General features: G+C 45.8%; 1 protein-coding gene across 1 annotated transcript in view; it reads left to right on the top strand.

The window, feature by feature from the left end:
- The window catches only part of EML4 (EMAP like 4), a 134,140-nt gene that overhangs the window by 26,860 nt on the left and 92,397 nt on the right, over positions 1 to 14,883 (top strand). The window lies entirely within an intron of this gene.

Below are 14,883 nucleotides of genomic sequence, written 5' to 3'. Positions count from 1 at the left end.
TCAGAACATTAAAATACAAATTTCAAAAAAAAAAAAACAATTACAAAAAAACAAGAAAGAAGCATGCAGTGAAAAAAACAAAAGACAAGAACACCGATCTGTACTTTTCTATGCGTTACGCTGCACAAGAACTCTTGCGCCTGCGAGGTGCCCCCGCCTCGCAGGAATGGCCCGCTTCGTTATCGAGGGCCGGCCTCTATGACGGGTTTTGGGACCCACAGAGGTGGCATGCGAAGAGGAAGAGCCTTTGGTTTTTTTTAGATAGGGCATTTTTAAGGGGTGGGAGGGAAAGAGCGGGTGTTGGGGGAAACCCGTCGGGTGGGGGTCCAGTTCCTGCGCATGCTCGTGGTGGGGGGTTGATGGGTCCGAGGATCATGGGGGGAGATTGTGTTCCATTGGTTGAGGGTGGTGCTATTTTCATGGTAAGGGGGAGGGGCAGATATGGCGGAAGTGGGGGCTCATATCGTGTTAGGGGGGCGTGCGCTCGATGTTTGCAGGCGATCGCGCGCCCCGAGCCCTCAAACTTCTCCCGTTCCCCGGATGGTCAGGACCCTCAGGGCCCTGGCCTTCGGCTGATGTTGTGCAACGCACGGTCCGTGGCCAATAAGGCCCCCCTAATTTACGATCTTATCCAAGGGGGTGCCGCGGACCTTATGGGCGTTACGGAGACCTGGTTGGGCACAGAAGGGGGCGTGCCCCTTGTCCAAATGTGCCCGCCGGGTTTCCGAGCATTCCATCAGCCGAGGGGCCAGGGTAGGGGTGGTGGGGTGGCGGTTGTGATTAGAGAGAGTCTGGAGCCGAGGGAGACCACTGTACCTCAGATTGCCGGGTGTGAATCCCTCTTTGTGAGATGGGGTCATAGATGTCAGATGGGCTTGCTGGTCGCATACCTGGCTCCTTGCTGCGTGACAGCTGCCCTGCCCGAGCTCCTGGAGGTGCTTGCTGGGGTGGCAGTTGAGACCCCCAGACTTTTAGTCATGGGGGACTTTAACTTGCCATCTTCCGGCTCGTCATCGACAGCTGCTCGGGAGTTCATGGCTTCCATGACGGCCTTGGACCTGACTCAAGTAGTTGATGGCCCTACTCACATTGGGGGTGGCACTCTGGATCTGATTTTTATCTCTGGTCAGTGGTTGAGAGATCTGGATTTGAAGGAAATAGTTATTGAACCTTTGTCATGGTCAGATCACTCTCTCCTTCGCCTGGACTTTCTGACCGCCATTCAACACCGCAGGGAGACGGAGCCATTACGTTGGTTCCGTCCCAGGCGCCTGATGGACCCGGAGAGGTTCCGGACGGAGCTTGGGCCACTTCCTGAGGGCCTGGCCCACGACGCGGCTGAGGATCTGGTTGCGGCCTGGGAACGGGCCACGGCGGGGGCCTTAGACCGTGTCGTGCCTTTGCGGCCTCTGACCCGGCGCAGGTCCCAAATGGCTCCTTGGTTCTCCGAGGAGCTGAGGGGGATGAAGCGCCGGAGAAGACGCCTAGAGAGTTCCTGGAGGTCGAGCCGTTCTGAGGCTGATCGGACACTAATGAAGTCCTATACTAGGACTTACCTAGTGGCATTGAGGGAAGCGAGGCGTTGCTACGCCTCCTCCCTCATTGCGTCGGCAGATAACCGCCCAGCCGCCCTGTTTCGGGTGACTCATTCCCTCCTTCACCAGGGGAGCGGGATGACCCGTTACAGGGACGTGCTGAGGAGTTTAACGGTTATCTATACGATAAAATCGTTCAGCTTCGGGACGGTCTGGACCAAAATTGCGGTGACTCAGGGGAGGCGTCTGAGGGTGGTCTTGGTGATATTGTATGGGATGAGTTTGACCCTGTGGCTCCCGAGGACATGGACAGGTTGTTGGGTAGGTTGAATGCCACCACATGTTTACTGGACCCGTGCCCCTCCTGGTTGGTGCTGGCCACTCAGGAGGTGACACGAGGCTGGCTCCAGGCAATTACGAGCGCTTCTTTGGTGGAGGGAGTCTTCCCGGCCGCCTTGAAAGAGGCGGTGGTGAGGCCCCTCCTCAAGAAGCCTTCCCTGGACCCGGCTGTTTTAGGTAATTATCGTCCGGTCTCCAACCTTTGCTTCACGGCGAAGGTTGTAGAGAGTATGGTGGCATATCAGTTTCCCTTACACCTGGATGAAACTGTCTATCTAGATCCGTTCCAGTCCGGTTTCCGGCCTGGTTACAGCACTGAGACGGCTTTGGTCACGTTGGTGGATGATCTCTGGAGGGCCAGGGATAGGGGTTGTTCCTCTGCCCTGGTCCTATTAGACCTCTCAGCGGCTTTTGATACCATCGACCATGGTATCCTGCTGCGCCGGTTGGAGGGATTGGGAGTGGGAGGCACCGTTTATCGGTGGTTCTCCTCCTATCTCTCCGATCGGTCGCAGACGGTGTTGACGGGGGGGCAGAGGTCGGCTCCGAGGCGCCTCACTTGTGGGGTGCCGCAGGGGTCGATTCTCTCGCCCCTTCTGTTCAACATCTATATGAAGCCGCTGGGTGAGATCATCAGTGGCTTCGGTGTGAGGTACCAGCTGTACGCTGATGACACCCATCTGTACTTTTCCACACCGGGCCACCCCAATGAAGCCATCGAAGTGCTGTCCCGGTGTCTGGAAGCCGTACGGGTCTGGATGGGGAGAAACAGGCTCAAGCTCAATCCCTCCAAGACAGAGTGGCTGTGGATGCCGGCATCCCGGTACAGTCAGCTGAGTCCGCGGCTGACTGTTGGGGGCGAGTCACTGGCCCCGATGGAGAGGGTGCGCAACTTGGGCATCTTCCTGGATGAACGGCTGTCCTTTGAAGATCATTTGACGGCCGTCTCCAGGAGAGCTTTTTACCAGGTTCGCCTGGTGCGCCAGTTGCGCCCCTTTCTAGACCGGGATGCCCTATGCACGGTCACTCACGCCCTCGTGACGTCCCGCCTGGATTACTGCAATGCTCTCACATGGGGCTCCCTTGAAGGGCATCCGGAGACTGCAGTTAGTTCAGAATGCGGCTGCACGGGTGATAGAAGGAGCCCCTCGTGGCTCCCGTGTGACACCTATCCTGCGCAGACTGCACTGGCTACCTGTGGTCTTCCGGGTGCGCTTCAAGGTTTTGGTGACCATCTTTAAAGCGCTCCATGGCATAGGGCCGGGTTACTTACGGGACCGCCTTCTGCTACCGAATACCTCTCACCGACCCGTGCGCTCTCACAGAGAGGGACTCCTCAGGGTGCCGTCAGCTAGGCAGTGTCGTCTGGCGACACCCAGGGGAAGGGCCTTCTCTGTGGGGGCTTCCGCCCTCTGGAACGAGCTCCCCCCAGGACTTCGTCAACTCTCGGACCTTCGAACCTTCCGTCGGGAGCTTAAAACACACTTATTTATGTGCGCAGGACTGGACTAGATTTTTAAATTTTTAAATTTTTAAATTTTAAATTTATATCGATTTTAATTGGTCTTAGTATTTATATTAGTTTTAATAATTCGGCTGTTAGAATAAGTTTTTTACTTGTGTTCTTAATTTGTATTTATATGTTTTTTTTTATATGCCTGTGAACCCCCCTGAGTCCTTCGGGAGATAGGGCGGTATACAAATATGATTAAATAAATAAATAAATAAATAAATAAATAAATAAATAAATAAATAAATAAATAAATAAATAAACAAACACGTGTTGTCCTCTCTAGTTGAATACTGATAAATATATTACAGCAATAATAGTTTCTTCCCCTTCTACAATTTATAAACTTCTGCAAATTTATTTGCTACCAGTTGTGTCATCTATCTACTATATATAAAAAGGTAATTAACAAATAAACTAACAGCAAAGTTAAACTTCAATGCCCTCTTTTAACAATCTATTATTATATTTAACTCAGTAGAAAATCTACCATGGCTTCTTATCTGCCATAAATCAAAATACAAATAGTCTTCAACTTATGACCACAATGGAGCCCACAATATATATTAATTGAGCCCACAATATATGTTAAACAGTAAAAATACCTTTAAAAAGATAGTTCCCAAATTGTGTACTATAGTTTCCCAAAACACCAGTTTATTACTAAATAAACAGCACAGGTGAGTTTGCTATGGCCCTTCGGGTTTTATTAACAAAGAATTAAGAACCTCTGTGAGTTATATCTGTGATCACCAGAAGCAGTTCTGTGAATCGTAATGCTTTTCAGTGAAATGGTTTAGAGATTGGTCTGGAAACTACCAAGTTATATAAATGCTTTTATGAGTCAGCCTGCTATGCACAATTGTTCCTTTCTGATAGCAAATCTGATAAATCAGATTCTCTGAATTCAAGAAAACTGCCATTGCTACTAGTTCCAACTATTTTCTCAGTGTGGTTCTGAATTGGATGTGCCATTCCAATTTTTGACTATTATACTTCCTTATTCACTTGGATAAAACTGATATAATACGTAAACTGATATAATACATAATTCATTTAGGAAGCTTAAGAAAGAGGTGAGATTTGAAATCTGAATGCCACATAATAGATCTATTTAATTCTCCATTGCGCTGGGGAGAGAGAATCTGGATGGGTGTTGCTCTTCTCTTCTGCCTGGAGACTGAGCCTGTCATTTTTTTTGGTGACGCCTCCCTTGCTTGGTGACCTCCCAGTTTGGCTCAGTCTTCAGCCAGATGAGACATACAACAAAAACGACTACTAGCATCGATTCCTGGATTCTCTTCAATAACTGTGGGATAAAGAAGGGCAAATTAATTGTTGATCGCAGGGAAGCAATCTGCGTGGCTTTCTGATCCGCTGGAAAGCCATTGCTCCGGCTTGTGTAATGGCCAAGGTCCCTGCCATTTCTGCGCCTTAGCGGAGGAGGGCTATAATTCCCAGCTGGCTCACAAATAACGATCTGAGGCCCCTGGCACCATTCCGTATCACAGAGGGAATTCAGTCATTGTCCAGATCCGTCTAGACAGTGGCTAGCACGATTAACGCAACTTCAAGCTGCTACCACAGTTGTTCTTCATGAACAGCATTCGATGAGCTGGAAAATGACGGTCTCTGTGCCCTCTACCAGCCACCAGCCTCAGGAGACAGGCGGGGACAATAGGGATTTCCCTATGCCTTCCTCAAACAGCAGCCAGGGCTCCTTCAACCAAGAAATGACTGTCAAAAGAGCGAAGCCTAAAAGCTGGATCACAGCTGATCCAAGCAGCAAGAGCTCTAAGGTAGTGGAGAAAGATGCCAGATGGCATCAAAAGGCCATTGAAAGAGAAATGGCCAAGGCAGAAAAGGCTGCAAAGTTACAGGGGCTAGGGAACACTTCCAAGGGAGGATCTGTCATTTCACGCCCTTTTGAAGAACAACATTTGCAGCCTTGCAATGTAACAAGCCTTTCGCAGCCAGCTTGCTATCACGCCTGGTCACCAGATGGTGCCAGAATGCTCCTTGCTCCTTTCTCCTATGTAGAATCTTGAAAGAGCTGAGGTTTTTCTCAATGCAGCTTCCAATCTGCCTACAGCAGGAACAGGGAGCCAAGTTTCTCCTTTGAGGTCAAGGCCAACCCCTGAGGCAACTTTCACTCCCACTGTGGTGGGACTCCACCCAAGGGAGGATAATGGGTCAGAATTATCTTATCATTTGAAAATGGTTATATCCCAGGCAATAGCACAGGGAATAGCTGCAGGCCTGCAGCAAGGGAGTCAGCCTTTCTCCCTGCCGCAAACCATCCCTCATTGACAGGTCCAACAATTGGCACCCATGGCACAGGGGCTCTGCAAGGATTACCAGAGTGCTCATCCTCAGGATCATTCCATACAGAACAGACACTCATCTGGAGAAGAGGACCAGGTCCTGACTCTGTCAGAGGATGAAGGGATGGCTCCTGAGCCATCACCCTTCACTGGTCTCTTCCGGCCTGACTTTTTCAAGTTCCTATTGCACAAGGCCAAAAACACAGCCAACTTGGAGGCTGATCCTGCTCCAGAGACAACTCTGGCACCAGTGGATTCAGATCATATGCTCTTCTCAAAGCCGACCATTGAAAGTGAGGTAATTCCCTCACCCAAGCTCTTTCTGGATGTAATCCAAAGGCAATGAGCCAACCCAGGGGCGGGGTTTCCCCCGACTGGGACTGAAAAGAGGCTCTATAATTAGCCACTGACCTTTCTGAGGTCCTGCAAACCCCACCAGTAGATGGCCCAGTGGCAGCTCTAGCATTAGCCATTATTATGCCCACAGACTAAATTGACTGCCTCAAGGCAGATGACAAAAAAGCGGAATTGGCTCTCCGTAGAGCTCAACAGGCGGCAGCTGCTGCTTCGTTTTTTAATAGGACCTTCTTCCTCTGGCTTCACCAGATGCAAGCGAGAGTCCCTCCTGAGGACGGACGTAAGATCCCATCAGGACGTCAATAAGTTGGTGGCTGCCTCTGAATTTTCAGCTGATGCCACCCTTAATGTGGCAAAGTTTGCCTCTTAATCCATCGCTTCTTTGGTAACAGGCGACTTCCTCACCTCCATTGACGGAGGCATACCTGCATGTACCTATCCTGCCTTCCCACAGGCAGTACCTCCGATTCGTTTATGCAAACAAACATTGCCAATACAAGGCCCTGCCATTCGGCCTGTCATTGGCACAAAGGACATTCACAAAGCTGTTGGCAGCACTGGCGGTCCACCTACGGGCACTGCTAATCCAAGTCCAGTGTTACCTGGATGATATTCTGATCCAGTTACAGACAACGATCCAGGTACTCCAGGACCCTGGCTTTTCAATCACCAAAAAGAGCCATTTCTCTCTGGCCACCCAATTGCTCCACCTGGGAGTGATCATAGACACTTCTTTATGCATGGTCTTCCTTTCACCAGAGAGACAAGACAGCTTACAGGCCTTAGCAAGGTGCATCCAGAACGAAGGTACAGGATCTCTGTCACAACTCCTGGGCAAGATGGTGTCCTGCATTTCCATCATACCGTGGGCACGTCTGCATGCCAGGATCTACAATGGTTCCTCCTGCCTTACCAAAGGTCCGGCAGGAGCAACTCAACAACCAGTGTCCAAGTTCCACAGAAGGTACTGCAGTCCTTCCAATGGTGGATTTCCCAGGCCATCAACAGGGGATGCCTTTTCAAAGAGCCCGACCATCTGACCATCACGATGGACATCAACCTCTTTGGCTGGGGGTGTGTGTGCATCTCCAGTCATTGATAAAAATAGCCCAATGCCAGTGGACTCGAGACAGACCTATCTACTGGCTGAAGCTCAGGGCAGCACACCAGAGTACTGTGGCCAGGCAACACTTTCTGATCTTGATAGACAACGTGGCCACCAAGGCCCACATCGACCACCAAGGGAGTGCCCATTCCAGGTTCCTCATGAAAGAGGCCAAACATCTGGACTCTGGGCGGTGAGACACCTTCTGTCCCTAAGAGCAGAGCTGAAGCAGCCTTTCGCAGGCGAATCCTCCAGGAGGTCCACAATGAAGTGGGGACGGAGGACGGAGGCTTCCCACCTATAAAACAGTCCGACTTTGGTAAGTCCCATTCTCTCCCCAGCGCAATGGAGAAGGGGCATTGGTCCTACCTGATACGCTTCTTCACATGGAGCTGGGAGACAGAATCCAGCCCCACTCTGATGAACATCTGGTCCACAGTCCAGGAAAGGCTCATGTTTTCACAGGTCACAAGCCTTATCATCGCTACACTGAACTGGGAGGTCACCAGACAAGGGAGGAATCACCAAAAAAGATGACAGCCTCAGTCTCTAGGCTGAGAAGAGCAACACCCATTCCTGGATTCTCTCTCCCAGTGCCATGAGAAGGAGCGTATCAGGTAGGAGCAACGCCCCACTTAAGTAATTTTATTTTAAAAATTTAAAGTAGGCCCTCATATAGGGGCCACATCATCTTACAGCAAATTTGCTAATGTGACTCTACTATTGAAATTACTTATTAATGAAAACAGAGATGAAATGATAGAAGGTGCTGAAGCTACGGGAACCTTGGGGACAAGTGATCACACAATACTGGAATTCAACATTATGCAAACACAAGTAGTAGAACAAAGTCAAACTAGAGTCTTGGACTTTAAGAGAGCTAATTTCAATAAACTTAGAGAGAGCTTGAGAAGGATTCCATGGATGAGAATCTTCAAGGGGAAAACAACTCAAGAAGCTTGGGAAATTTTGAAAAGTGAGATTATAAAAGCCCAGCTAGCACAATATCAATGAAGAAGAAAAATAATAAATCTCAAAAGTAACGAGCATGGGTGCATAAAGAACTATCTAACAAATTGAAAGACAAAAAGGACAAGTATAAAAAGTGGAAAGAGGGGCAAATAACTAAGGCAGAATATCAGCAAATAGCCCGAGCCTGTAAAGATGAAGTGAGGAAAGCTAAGCCTCACAACGAACAAAGGCTAGCAACAAAAGTAAAAAATAACAAAAAAAGCTTCTTCCAACATATTAAAAACAAGAAAAAAGTCAAGGAAACAATTGGCCCATTGCTGGGAGAAAGTGGCAAGAAGATGACAAGCAACAGGGAGAAAGCAGATCTACTTAACTCATTTTTTGCATCTGTCTTTACACAAAAGGAAAAAACAATCCAACCTATCAAAAACAGCACCACAAAAAACAGATTAGGAACACAAGTTAAAATAGGAAAAAAATGGTAAATGAACACCTACCTACCCTAGATGAGTTCAAATCACCAGGACTGGATGGATTACACCCCGAGGTTCTAAAGGAACTGGCAGACGAGATCTCAGAACCACTGAACTATATCTTTCAAAGATCCTGGAGTACAGGGGAACTGCCAGAGGACTGGAAAAGAGCTGATGTAGTTCCCATCTTCAAAAAAAGGGGGGGGGGAAACAGATCCAGGAAACTACAGACTTGTCAGCCTGACCTCAATACCAGAGAAGATTCTGGAAAAGATAATCAAGCAACAATCATTGAACACCTAGAAGCAAACAAAGTAATAACCAAAAGCCAACATGGATTTGTCAAAAACAGATCATGCCAGACTAATCTCATTACATTCTTTGACAAAATGACAAAATTAGTAGATCAGAGGAATGCTGTTGATATAATTTACTTGGACTTCAGTAAGGCATTTGATAAAGTAGACCATAACCTACTACTAGATAAAGTAGAAAAATGTGGGTTAGACAGCACCACCACCAGATGGATTCATAACTTGGCTAACCAACCGCACTCAACATGTAGTCCTCAATGGAACTACATCCACATGGAGGGAAGTATGCAGTGGAGTACCCCAAGGCTCTGTTTTAGGCCCAGTACTCTTCAACATCTTCATCAATGACTTGGACAAGGGGATAGATGGGGAATTCATCAAATTTGCAGATAACATCAAGCTGGCAGGAATAGCCAACACTCCAGAAGATAGGCTCAGGATACAGAAGGATCTTGACAGACTTGAACATTGGGCGATAACTAACAAAATGAAATTCAACGGTGAAAAAAGTAAGGTTCATCAGGAGGGACGGGATGACCCCCTACAGGGATGGGCTGAGGAATTTAACGGTTATCTATACGATAAAATCATTCAGCTTCGGGATAGCTTGGACCAAGATTGCGATGATCCAACCGGGATGGCGGAGACACGTCTTGTTGAGGTTATTTGGAATGAGTTTGATTCTGTGGCTCTCGAGGACGTGGACAGGTTGCTGGGGAGGTTGCATGCAACCACATGTTTACTGGACCCGTGTCCTTCCTGGCTAGTGCTGGCTGCTCAGGAAGTGACACGAGGCTGGCTCCAGGGGATTATAAACGCTTCTTTGGTTGAAGGGGCGGTGGTGAAACCTCTCCTGAAGAAGCCTTCCCTGGACCCAGCTATTTTGGGAAATTACCGTCCAGTCTCCAAACTTCGCTTTGTGGCGAAGGTTGTAGAGAGTGTGGTTGCGTGGCAGCTCCCCCGGCACCTGGAGGAAACTGTCTATCTAGACCCATTCCAGTCCGGCTTCCGACCCTGTTACAGCACGGAGACGGCTTTGGTCGCGTTGGTGGATGACCTCTGGAGGGCCAGGGACAGGGGTTGTTCCTCTGCCTTGGTCCTATTAGATCTCTCAGCGGCTTTTGATACCATCGACCATGGTATCTTGCTGCGCCGGTTGGAGGGATTGGGAGTGGGAGGCACCGTTTATCGGTGGTTCTCCTCCTATCTCTCTGACCGGCCGCAGACGGTGTTGACAGGGGGGCAGAGGTCGGCTGCAAGGCGCCTCACTTGTGGGTGCCTCAGGGCCGATTCTCTCGCCTACCCTGTCCAACATCTATATGAAGCCGCTGGGTGAGGTCATCAGTGGTTTCGGGGTGAGTTATCATCTGTACGCTGATGATACTCAGCTGTACTTTTCCACCCCGGACCACCCCAACGAAGCGGTCGAAGTGCTGTCCCGGTGCCTGGAAGCTGTACAGGTCTGGATGGGGAGAAACAGACTCAAGCTCAATCCCTCCAAGACAGAGTGGCTGTGGATGCCGGCACGGTACAGTCAGCTGCATCCGCAGCTGACTGTTGGGGGCAGTTAGTGGCCCCAAAGGAGGTGGTTCGCAACTTGGGCGTCCTCCTGGATGGACGGCTGTCCTTGATGAACATCTGGCGGCCGTCTCAGGAGGGCCTTTACCAAGTTCGCTTGGTCCGCCAGTTGCGCCCTTCCTTGACCGGGATGCCTTATGCACAGTCACTCACGCTCTGGTTACGCCTCGGTTGGATTACTGCAATGCTCTCTACATGGGGCTGTTTTGAGGTGCACCCGGAGGCTGCAGTTAGTCCAGAATGCGGCTGCTGAGTAGTAATGGGAGCCGCTCGTGGCTCCCACGTAACACCACTGCTCCGTAGTCTGCACTGGCTTCCTGTGGTCTTTCGGTGCGCTTCAAGATTTTGGTTACTACCTTTAAAGCGCTCCATGGCTTAGGACCCGGTACTTACGAGACCGCCTGCTGCTACCCTATGCCTCCCACCGACCCGCACGCCTCATAGAGAGGGTCTCCTCAGGGTGCCGTCCGCCAAACAGTGTCGGCTGGCGCCCCAGGAGTAGGGCCTTCTCTGTGGGAGCATCGACGCTCTGGAATGAACTCCCCCCTGGCCTACGTCAAGTGCCTGATCTTCGGACCTTCCGTCGTGAGCTAAAAACATACTTATTTATTCAAGCGGGACTGGCATAATAGTTTGATTTTAAATTGGGGTTTTATTAATATTCTTAAATATTTTAAATTTAATTTTAATTATTAGCCATTTTTGTAATTTTGATATGTTTTAATTTGTTTTAATTGTACATATTTTGTATTTTATCTCCGGCTGTACACCGCCCTGAGTCCTTCGGGAGAAGGGCGGTATAAAAATTCAATAAATAATAATAATAATAATAATAAAAAATAAAGGTTCTACATTTAGGCAAAAAAAACAAAACCCCAAAATGCACAGGTACCGTATATGTGGTACCTTGCTCAACAGTAGTACCTGTGAGAGGGATCTTGGAGTCCTAGTGGATAACCATTTAGATATGAGCCAGCAGTGTGCAGCAGCTGCTAAAAAAGCCAACACAGTTCTGGGCTGCATAAACAGAGGGATAGAATCAAGATCACGTGAAGTGTTAATACCCCTTTATAATGCCTTGGTAAGGCCACACTTGGAATATTGCATTCAGTTTTGGTCGCCACAATGTAAAAAAGATGTTGAGACTCTAGAAAGAGTGCAGAGAAGAGAAACAAAGATGATTAGGGGACTGGAGGCTAAAACATATGAAGAACAGTTGCAGGAACTGGGTATGTCTAGTTTAATGAAAAGAAGGACTAGGGGAGACATGATAGCAGTGTTCCAATATCTCAGGGGTTGCCACAAAAAAGAGGGAGTCAAACTATTCTCCAAAGCACCTGAGGGAGAACAAGAAGCAATGGGTGGAAACTTATCAAGGAGTGAAGCAACTTAGAACTAAGGAGAAATTTCCTGACAGTTAGAACAATCAATAAGTGGAACAACTTGCCTGCAGAAGTTGTGAATGCACCAACACTGGAAATTTTTAAGAAAATGTTGGATAGCTATATGTCTGAAATGGTTTAGGGTTTCCTGCCTTGGCAGGAGTTGGACTAGAAGACCTCCAAGGTCCCTTCCAACTCTTGTTATTTTGTTAAGTTATGTTATGTTCTGTCTATCTACTTGATAGTTCAAAGGCTAGTTTTGGGACCCAATCCTGACCCATTTAGGCATTTAAAGCCTTTGCCCCCACTTTTTCAAGTCATCTTTCTCAGCCTTGTAGCAGGAATACATCTGCTTTTTGTCTACATGATGATTTAATCTGGACTAAGCATCACTGCTCACACCTTACCAGCTTCTACTCTCTGTAGAAGTATCTGTTATGAGGGAGCATCACATTAGTCCCTCTTGTTTGAGACAGATACATGGTTGCCTTCTTCAGGTATGATTTCAGCTGCTGAATCAATTTAACTGGTAGTGAAGAGTCCTAATCAAGATGTTACATGGAAATCCATTTGTAGCATTCATGCAGGTTAAACTAAAATTGTCAGATCCAAATATGCTGATTTGGGTAGCAGTGTCCTGACTAGGATCATTTTTTTCTTATTTGGATTAATTTTAATTGTATTAATACTGCTTATGCAGTATTTAATAAAGTTTCCCTTCTCATTGTAACAATGTTATCATTCAACAGCATTTCTTAAATGGTGGCATACACCATTTAATTTAAGGATTGTTTTTATTTTTTTATTTTATTCCTACAGCAACCCTTATGATATAAGTTAGGCTGAACAATAGTGAATGGCATAAAGTTGTCTGGCGAACTTCATAGGCAGATAAAAACTTGAACCTGGAAGAACTATAATGATTCTGGAATTAGGCTGAATTTTTATGACAATAATCTTAGGATAGCTAGAATTATATATTGAATATTTAAAAATAGTTTAAGTTATGCTTTTTTCACATTTAAGTTAAATCTATATAAACTTAAATATGTTGATAATTGCTTATATTTGCTCTGTGTAGGAGAGATAACCCTGTCTTCAAGTCAAAGTTATGTGATATTCACAGCACATGACTCATACTTGTGATGCCTTCTGTCCAGAGTATTGGAAAACTCTTGACATCAATGTGTCTGTTTTCAGTTAGCAAACTCATAATATGCTTCAGTAACTACCATGAATGCTCCCAAAGTGTAAAATATAATTGGGAGAGGACATGGCTTTTGTTTAAATAAAAAGTAATTTGAGTACCTAGTTTTTAGACGTTTCATGCAAAGCTGTAGTTGCAGTAATAATGAAACTAGTTATCTCTGTGTAGGGAGCAATGTGGTTGCATCTTCCTGGAAATCAGCCAAATAGTCATTTCGTAAGATAATTTTATACCATAGGTACATATGTATCATATACATATATGACATATATAACAAAATGTATCTTTAAGAAAAATTACATAAGTTTTACTTAATAAAGTCTTTAAAAAATCATTTTAAGAGTGAAATCCTATTGAGAATTTCTCAAGCAATGTTTTTTTTCCCCTAAAACTCTTAATTTTTTCATAGTTTTGTCACTTTTTGCTATGTTATGAAGAATAATATAGTTCCGTTTGAAAACTGCCTACACTTTAATATCCTACATTTTAGATAAAGTAGTATCAAGGCATGCTAAACTCCTGGTTATTCAAGTCTTGCTTTCATCATATGTTTTTATCAGTAATTTTATCAATTTTTTTTATTCACAACATTGTCGAGGCGAGTTTTATTTTCTAGATTATCACCAGTTGTGAGAGTTTTTACATGCTGATCATTGTCCCAAAGATAGCTTATCAGTTGGTTTTCTAGATTAATAATTCAGAGAAGTCTCTTTTTTCTAGTGTTCTTTATCAATATCTAGCTTTCTGCCATATGTTACAATTTATTAAATAGTCTGATATTTGTTTTCATGGAAATATCTTTATCCTTCATGAATTTGACTAAGTTTGTTTTTGCCTTCTTCCCTAGAATTAATGTATTCACCACACTGTCCATCTTTACCTATTTTTCAGCTCAAGGAAGCAAAATTAACTACCACTTTTATTAGGAGTTTGCAAAGCATGATAGTTGATGTTACTTTGTGATCTTCATATCTAACTCTAACTCATGTTTTTCACTTTCTGTTTTTATAGACATAATGAATTCTTCTGGATTTTTCCTCATTTTAAACTAATGTATTTTGTTAGCTGCTGATCTCAAGTTTCTGTATTTTTTATAATTCCTCATTTGGCATTTCTCCCCACATAAATAGGTTTATTTTTCTTTGTAAATTCTTAAAAAAAACTTGCTTATGTGAGTCTATATTCTTCATCTACCTTTTTTGGCATATCTATATAGATATTTTTTTTCTAAACTCTTGTTTCCACACTCTTTGACATAGATCTGGTAGCATTTTAACTGCCTCTTCTCCAGAATCAGCCTAGAGCATTTTATCTGTACCTGCTATTTTTCTACTTGACAGCAACTCCAACAGCAACTCCAACAGCAACAGCCTGTTGACTTGCACTTTTTTGTGGAGCCATTTCCTAGACATATACTCTGCAGATGTTTCTGACATTCTCTAATTCTATTTATAATGGAGGACAATATAGTTTTTCTGTCTTTGTTTGCTTATATCTGTCAGGATTCCAAGTAACACTCCCAACCAATGAAGACTCCAAGGCCAACAGTTCCTTAAAGTTCCATTTTATTAGAGATGTCATATTGGCACATCTGGGAAAACCCGAATCTGAAAGCTCTTGGGTTTTCCCCACCCAAAGGAAAGTCAAAGTCCCTTCCCCTGCACCCACATGTCTATCACAAGGTCCAATCGATCCACCATCTCAATTGGGGATGTCTCCCAGTCATATCCAGGTGCAGGCTGAATGTCTTAACTCTCAGAGAAAAGAATGCTGTTACGATAAATACT

Source organism: Ahaetulla prasina, chromosome 1 (genome assembly GCF_028640845.1).
Source record: "Ahaetulla prasina isolate Xishuangbanna chromosome 1, ASM2864084v1, whole genome shotgun sequence".
Classification (NCBI taxonomy): domain Eukaryota; kingdom Metazoa; phylum Chordata; class Lepidosauria; order Squamata; family Colubridae; genus Ahaetulla; species Ahaetulla prasina.
This window is presented reverse-complemented; position numbering and strand designations above follow the sequence as displayed.